General features: G+C 48.1%; 1 long non-coding RNA gene across 1 annotated transcript; it reads right to left on the bottom strand.

Annotated features, from left to right (window-relative positions):
- Nucleotides 1-2,048: 2,048 nt before the first annotated feature.
- Nucleotides 2,049-4,005, bottom strand: LOC146268691 (uncharacterized). The gene is made up of 2 exons (XR_014768782.1): nucleotides 2,871-4,005; nucleotides 2,049-2,777 (listed from the first exon to the last, which is right to left on the bottom strand). It is a non-coding gene; the product is annotated as an uncharacterized LOC146268691 (long non-coding RNA).
- Nucleotides 4,006-7,832: the final 3,827 nt, after the last annotated feature.

Below are 7,832 nucleotides of genomic sequence, written 5' to 3'. Positions count from 1 at the left end.
GGTGAGAGGGGGAGAGAGGGGAGGGTGAGAGAGGGTGAATGGGAGGGTGAGAGGGTGAGAGAGGGGAGGGTGAGAGAGGGGGAGAGGGAGCGAGTGAGAGAGGGGAGGGTGAGAGAGGGTGAGGGTGAGAGGGTGAGAGAGGGGGAGGGGGAGAGGGGTAGAGAGTGAAAGAGGGGAGGGTGAGAGGGTGAGAGAGGGGAGGGGGAGAGAGGGGGAGAGAGGGGAGGGGGAGAGAGGGTGAGGGAGGGGAGGGGGAGAGGGGGAGAGAGTGAGGGAGGGGAGGGGGAGAGGGGGAGAGAGTGAGGGAGGGGAGGGTGAGAGAGGGGGAGGGGGAGAGGGAGAGGGGGAGGGTGAGAGAGGGGAGGGGGAGAGAGGGTGAGGGAGGGGAGGGTGAGAGAGGGTGAATGGGAGGGGGAGAGGGGAGGGTGAGAGAGGGGGAGGGGGAGAGGGGTAGAGAGTGAGAGAGGGGAGGGGGAGAGAGGGTGAGGGAGGGGAGTATGAGAGAGGGGGAGGGGGAGAGGGGGAGAGGGGGAGAGGGGGAGAGGGGGAAAGGGGGAGAGGGGGAGAGGGGGAGAGGGGGAGGGAGGGGAGGGGAGAGAGGGTGAGGGAGGAGAGGGTGAGAGAGGGTGAATGTGAGGGGGAGAGGGTGAGAGAGGGGAGGGTGAGAGAGGGGGAGGGGGAGAGGGGTAGAGAGTGAGAGAGGGGAGGGGGAGAGAAGGTGATGGTGAGAGGGTAAGAGAGGGGAGGGTGAGAGAGGGTGAGGGGGTGAGAGAGGCTGAGTGAGGGGGAGGGGGAGGGAGGGGGAGGGAGAGGGGGAGAGAGGGGTGAATCAGAGAGGGTGACAACACAGAGCACCTCTGGTTTGTTTAGTTTGCAGATGAGCAGAGGAGCCAGATTGTTCTCTGGCCATGCCTAGGCTTGATGTGCTAATCACAATCATGTTGTTAGTCTTCCATTAGCCTGAAGAGGTGGTTCAATAAACCTGTAAACATTAACCAGGCAGACGAGAGGAGGAGAGGAGAAGGGGGAGGAGAAGGGGGAGGATAGGGGGAGGATAGGGCCTGGGAATCCTGGTTCTTGACCACCAGCAGAGACCAACCAAAGACTGTTGTTGTAGACCCTGATCCCCCCGCTGATCATGTGGAAAGTGATTATCTACAAACACTGAGAGTTTAAATACTCTCTAACACTGGGTATTTAAACTCTCTAACACTGGGTATTTAAACTCTCTAACACTGGGTATTTAAACTCTCTAACACTGGGTATTTAAACTCTCTAACACTGGGTATTTAAACTCTCTAACACTGGGTATTTAAACTCTCTAACACTGGGTATTTAAACTCTCTAACACTGGGTATTTAAACTCTCTAACACTGGGTATTTAAACTCTCTAACACTGGGTATTTAAACTCTCTAACACTGGGTATTTAAACTCTCTAACACTGGGTATTTAAACTCTCTAACACTGGCTTCTTATCGGGGATTATTCCAGAATGTCCAAATATTGATCTGATGTGTGTGTCCATCACATGGGGGAATGTTTCCCTCTGATTAGACAGGCAACATTCTGCAGCTTGTCTCATTTCAACAGAATTCTACAGGGCCAGATTGGGACACAGGCCAGAGTGGAAACTTGTTGTCTAGTTCAGGGAACCCTAACCCATTCCTCATGTTTAGTTATTGATTGTAGTTTGCTCATCTTAGCTGATGATGCTTTCTCACTGAACGATCTGATGACTGGGCATGTTTATTCACTGTGTTTGCTACCCTGAGAGAGGAGTTTTTTGTGGTTAGAGAGTTGTTTACTGAGTGGATTTGAATGTGTATTACATTTCCATGAAGTGATCATGTTTTATGCTTTTGTGTGTGTGCACGTGCGTGTATTTGTGTGACTGTGTGTTTGTGTGTGTGTTTGTCTTTGTCAGTGTGTCTGTGTCAATGTCTGTGTGTATGTGTGTGTGTGTGTGTTTGTCTGCTTGCATGTATGCATGAGTGTGTGTGTGTATGAGTGTGTGTGTGTGTGTTGTGGCAAAGAAAGAGGTCGGGCGGAGAGTGAAGGTTTCTTTTTATTCCAGCTGAAACAAAATAACTTAAAGTACCTGGCAGACAGGGTCCGGTGGCCCGTTAAACAGTATGAAAAGAAAGTCGGTACAGTAAATCAAAAGGGTTAGGGTTAGTAAATCAAAAGGGTTAGAGTTAGGGTTAATAAATCAAAAGGGTTAGAGTTAGGGTTAGTAAATCAAAAGGGTTAGGGTTAGTAAATCAAAAGGGTTAGGGTTAGTAAATCAAAAGGGTTAGAGTTAGGGTTAGTAAATCAAAAGGGTTAGAGTTAGGGTTAATAAATCAAAAGGGTTAGAGTTAGGGTTAGTAAATCAAAAGGGTTAGGGTTAGTAAATCAAAAGGGTTAGGGTTAGTAAATCAAAAGGGTTAGAGTTAGGGTTAGTAAATCAAAAGGGTTAGAGTTAGGGTTAGTAAATCAAAAGGGTTAGGGTTAGTAAATCAAAAGGGTTAGGGTTAGTAAATCAAAAGGGTTAGAGTTAGTAAATCAAAAGGGTTAGGCTTAGTAAATCAAAAGGGTTAGGCTTAGTAAATCAAAAGGGTTAGGGTTAGGGTTAGTAAATCAAAAGGGTTAGGGTTAGTAAATCATTAGGGTTAGGGTTAGTAAATCAAAAGGGTTAGAGTTAGTAAATCAAAAGGGTTAGTAAATCAAAAGGGTCTTGTGCTGCTTCTGTAGGTTTTAGCGAGGGAGGGGCTGTGCCCACTTTCTTCAGCCGAGTCTGGGGAAAGAGAGAGAGAGAGAGGTTAACTGCCGAGTCTGGGGAAAGAGAGAGAGAGGTTAACTGCTAGTAGCTGTTCGTTGTTGCACTCACCTAACTGGACTGGTCTCGTTTCTTTTATGGCACGGCCGACGAGGTCTAATTCGGTGCAGGTGTGTCTTCTCATTACCCCTCGCCAGCCGTGCACAATGAGAGGCGTCAACTAGGGAGGAGCTGTCCTTGGTGCCAGTGGTCCTTTGTGGGCGGTGGCTGGACCCACGCTGATACCAGCCTTTACGTGGCTGCAACATCACAGTGTGTATGAGTGTGTGTGTGTGTATGAGTGTGTGTGTATGAGTGTGTGTGTGTCCGCCTGTGTGTGTGTGTATGAGTGTGTGTGTGTGTGTGTGCCCGCCTGTGTGTGTGTGTGTGGTGAGCAGCCTCCATCTGGGCGCCAGGCTGCCTGGCTGGTGTGAGAGGGGGTCCTGTGGTGTGGCGTGCTGTTGGGGGGTGTAGTACCATGTGTCCCCTCCGAGGGGGGGGGGGGGGCTGGTGAGGCCGCTAGCCCGTGACCATGACAACTGTTCTCCCCATCCCGACCATCAACACCACGTATATGCATCAAACACACCTACAAACGTCAATGATTCCAAACAACTGTTACTTTCATTCACAAAGATATAAAGCAGCGTAGATCTTCCTTAGGTACATTACCCTAGGGTTAACCCTAACCCTAACCCTGTGACCCATCACAAGTCTGCTGCAGCCTGCAGAGCAGAGTTCCTCATCAAGCTCCACATGACCATCCCCTCTCTGACTTTACTCTTCTTCATAGTCAGACTTGGGCCCCCCCAGATCCCACACCTTCCCCCACATCCCCAGAATGCTTTGCAATGTGTCTGGTAATTACCTTGACAATACCTTGACAACGACCATCAAAAGACTGTAGAACTTTATGCTGTGTTTACACCAAATGCGAAGCAAATCGCTAGGAGCCAACAGTTTTTTTTGTCAGCGTCAATCATGTCCGCAATGACTACTATAATCAAATACAAAGTAGTGTCTATAGCAGAGGATGCCCACAGACAGCTACAATACTCTTATGGAGAATTATAGGGGCCAAAACTATATAAATAAATAATTTTAAAATTAAATAATTGAATGGTTAAATACTTGGATAAATAAATAATGATATAACACAAAGCTTAAATAAATGACTAATTATATACTTGAATGCCTAGTTGACATACAAAATATATAAATTACAAATTAAATGAGACACTAAATATATAAAAGTTACATGTATTTGTGTGTATCTATATAGATTTTTGTTTTAATGTGTTCACATCTATTTATTTATACTTAAATTTATTTATTTATATTAACATTTATTTATTTATACTCCCATTTATCCACAGTGTAACTTTCTGCTGTAAAATAAATCTGTCATCCCGTCACCAAGTCAGGGGGCGGGTTAAAGCCTCTGATTGGTGAATGAACAGTATTACACACCAGGCAGACTCCGATTGGTGAATGAACAGTATTACACACCAGGTAGACTCTGATTGGTGGTTCAACTTGAATCGACTGCTTTTGACAAATCCAAGATGGTAGCACCTCGTGCGGATTCAATGAATGAAATATTGCATGGTACAGTGGTCAAAATGTTGTAGCTGAAGAGATTAAGGCAACTGCCAATTAACTTTTGTTTTTAACATCATATTGAGAGCTTTGCTGAAATGATATCAACCCTGACTGACACAGACATCCAGGGGCGTCATTAGACCCCTCTTCCTGGGGCACGTGCCCCAGTATAAATTTGCTGTGGCCCAGTAAAATCTAAAAATTGAGTTTTATCAATTAACTTTTTGTCCATGCATTAATTTAGATCGATAATCCCTGAAAAAATAAATGCTGTATCCCAATCAACGCTTGTAAAATTAAAGCAGTTTAACCAAAAACACAAACCGATGCACGCAGAATTCCATGTTAGCGCGTTCTTCTGAGCTTGCCAAACAGCCACTGCAGCACACAGAAGTCCAGGTGTCGGACTCAGCACACAAGTCAGAGTTGAGGTAGGCTAAGAAAACATTACAGAACTAAAGAAGGTTTCTAAATGATAGGCCTACCAATCATTTTATTTGGACTAAAACATAAAAACAATATTACATGAACTGCAAGAAAACTGTATTTGTGCTTAAATGCATGGAACAAAAATGTTGGGCTCTCGCATTACCTATTGATGTCCCTGCCAAAGTTTATATCAAATTTGGGTCCCTGACCTGTTGTAGTGGGTTAAGCAAGGGGCTGCAACATTACAATGTGTATGAGTGTGTGTGTGTGTGTGTACGAGTAAGCAAGGGGCTGCAACATCACAGTGTGTATGAGTGTGTGTGTGTGTGTACGAGTAAGCAAGGGGCTGCAACATCACAGTGTGTATGAGTGTGTGTGTGTGTGTGTACGAGTAAGCAAGGGGCTGCAACATCACAGTGTGTATGAGTGTGTGTGTGTGTACAAGTAAGCAAGGGGCTGCAACATCACAGTGTGTATGAGTGTGTGTGTGTGTACGAGTAAGCAAGGGGCTGCAACATCACAGTGTGTATGAGTGTGTGTGTGTGTACGAGTAAGCAACGAGTACGAGTAAGCAAGGGGTAAGTAAGCAAGGGGCTGCAACATCACAGTGTGATGTTTCATTCAAAATGTCATATCAATGACACTTCATAAATTATGAGACATTGCTTTCCCCAACACAAAAGTAGACTGCTTTTCTAAGTAAAAAGTATCGGTATTGGCAATACTGGCCTTGTATTTACTCCTTGGTATCTATAGACCAAGTATTACCCTACGTCACACAACTGTCAAGCAGGCTCAACTGCGCATGTCGGTTGCAAAAGACAAACTTCTCCCCGGTCTATTACACTTGGAGTGTCGATCAGGTCATCATATATCTCTGGCCACTGGATTGCAGGGCTAGATATTAACTTTTTGAGGCTCTTGGCTTTTGGACAAATACATTTACGTTTCTCTTGTCAATGAACAAAAGTCACTTGACCCCACTACCCTTAAAAAGCCTGACCAAGTGATCGAGCAAAACTAGCCTGGCTAACGGAGGTCGCATTCACAGCCAAATGACGAATGAAACAGGCTCGGTTAAAGAAATCCGAGATGCTGGCTATCTTCATCAGGCTCGTATCTACATTAAGCAGTCCTCCCTGACGTTTCTGGTGTAGTATGGAGTGAAATACAACATTGTGCACACTGCCAGTGAGTGAGTCTGACTGAGGCTAACGTCAAAACAGTGTAACGGAGACGCAGTCTCACTCAGATTGCCAGTTTAAACAAATCAGAAAAATAATCGGACCAGCTGGCTAAAAGCAGAATTCCCATATCTCTTGAAAGCTGCCCTGCTCGACTTTTTAGATGTAGAATTGACTGTAAAACTGTAAAATTATGAACTTTGTGACATATGTCACATGACGTGAAGACATGGTTTCCGCTCGACTATGCGGTCTGTACCGGGCGACATTCTCACTCAAATTTCAAGACTTTCATGACCCAAATCAAAATTCTGATGCGACAGATCAATGGGTGATCACTTTCTCTCTTAAAGGCTGTCCTCCTCGACCTTTTTGGTCTTTTTAAATCTAACTATTTGTATAATCCGTGTGGTTTAAAATGCTATCCTTTCCCGTTTTTTTTTGCAGTATCGCATCCCCTAGCAGCTGCACAGTGAGACAATAGAGGATCCCTCTAGATTGAAGAGAGCTTGATCGACTGGTGGAGTCTACCTGGTGTGTAATACTGTTCATTCACCAATCAGAGTCTACCTGGAGAGGAGAGGAGAGAGGCCCTGGGTGTGAGGAGAGAGGCCCTGGGTGAGGAGAGAGGCCCTGGGTGTGAGGAGAGAGGCCCTGGGTGAGGAGAGAGGCCCTGGGCGAGGAGAGAGGCCCTGGGTGAGGAGAGAGGCCCTGGGTGAGGAGAGGGGCCCTGGGTGTGAGGAGAGGGGCTCTGGGTGTGAGGAGAGAGGCCCTGGGTGAGGAGAGGGGCCCTGGGTGAGGAGAGAGGCCCTGGGTGAGGAGAGGGGCCCTGGGTGTGAGGAGAGAGGCCCTGGGTGAGGAGAGAGGCCCTGGGCGAGGAGAGAGGCCCTGGATGAGGAGAGAGGCCCTGGGTGTGAGGAGAGGGGCTCTGGGTGTGAGGAGAGAGGCCCTGGGTGAGGAGAGGGGCCCTGGGTGTGAGGAGAGAGGCCCTGGGTGAGGAGAGGGGCCCTGGGTGAGGAGAGAGGCCCTGGGTGAGGAGAGGGGCCCTGGGTGAGGAGAGAGGCCCTGGGTGAGGAGAGAGGCCCTGGGTGAGGAGAGGGGCCCTGGGTGAGGAGAGGGGCCCTGGGTGAGGAGAGAGGCCCTGGGTGAGGAGAGGGGCCCTGGGTGTGAGGAGAGAGGCCCTGGGTGAGGAGAGAGGCCCTGGGTGAGGAGAGGGGCCCTGGGTGAGGAGAGAGGCCCTGGGTGAGGAGAGAGGCCCTGGGTGAGGAGAGGGGCCCTGGTGTGGAGTTTGAATGGGACTGGGTCTGAGCTGAGTCCTGTGCCCTTTCGGGCTCTGGGCTAGTTTGCTAATGTATTCCAGAGGTCAGGAGGCTCTCGCACCAAATCAATGGAGGGATTTACACTGCCTGCCCAGGAATGTGTGCTGTCAGGGGACATCCACAGGCCGCAGAGGGGAAAACATCCACCTCTGTTTAGCCAGACTATAAAATGTTCCCCCGCATTTAACCACAAAAAAGAGAAATGAGAGAGAAGAGCTTCTGAAGTTTCGTTCACTTGTAGAGAGGGAGGGGAGGGAGGGAGGGAGAGGGGGAGAGGCAGGGAGAGAAAGGGGGAGAAGGAGGGAGAGAAAGACAGGGGGAGAGGGAGGGGGTAGAGGGAGGGAGAGAGGGGGGAAAGGGAGGGAGGGAGAGGGAGGGAGGAGGGCAGGTGATGAGTCAGCTTGTAATCGTGCACCCAGCATGAGATCCTGATATGAGATCATGAGAAATCTCTTCATCATTCCTCCTTATCAACATTGTATGTGTGTGCGTGTCTGTGT

Source organism: Hypomesus nipponensis, chromosome 11, assembly GCF_054491055.1.
Source record: "Hypomesus nipponensis isolate SF chromosome 11, ASM5449105v1, whole genome shotgun sequence".
Lineage (NCBI taxonomy): Eukaryota > Metazoa > Chordata > Actinopteri > Osmeriformes > Osmeridae > Hypomesus > Hypomesus nipponensis.
This window is presented reverse-complemented; position numbering and strand designations above follow the sequence as displayed.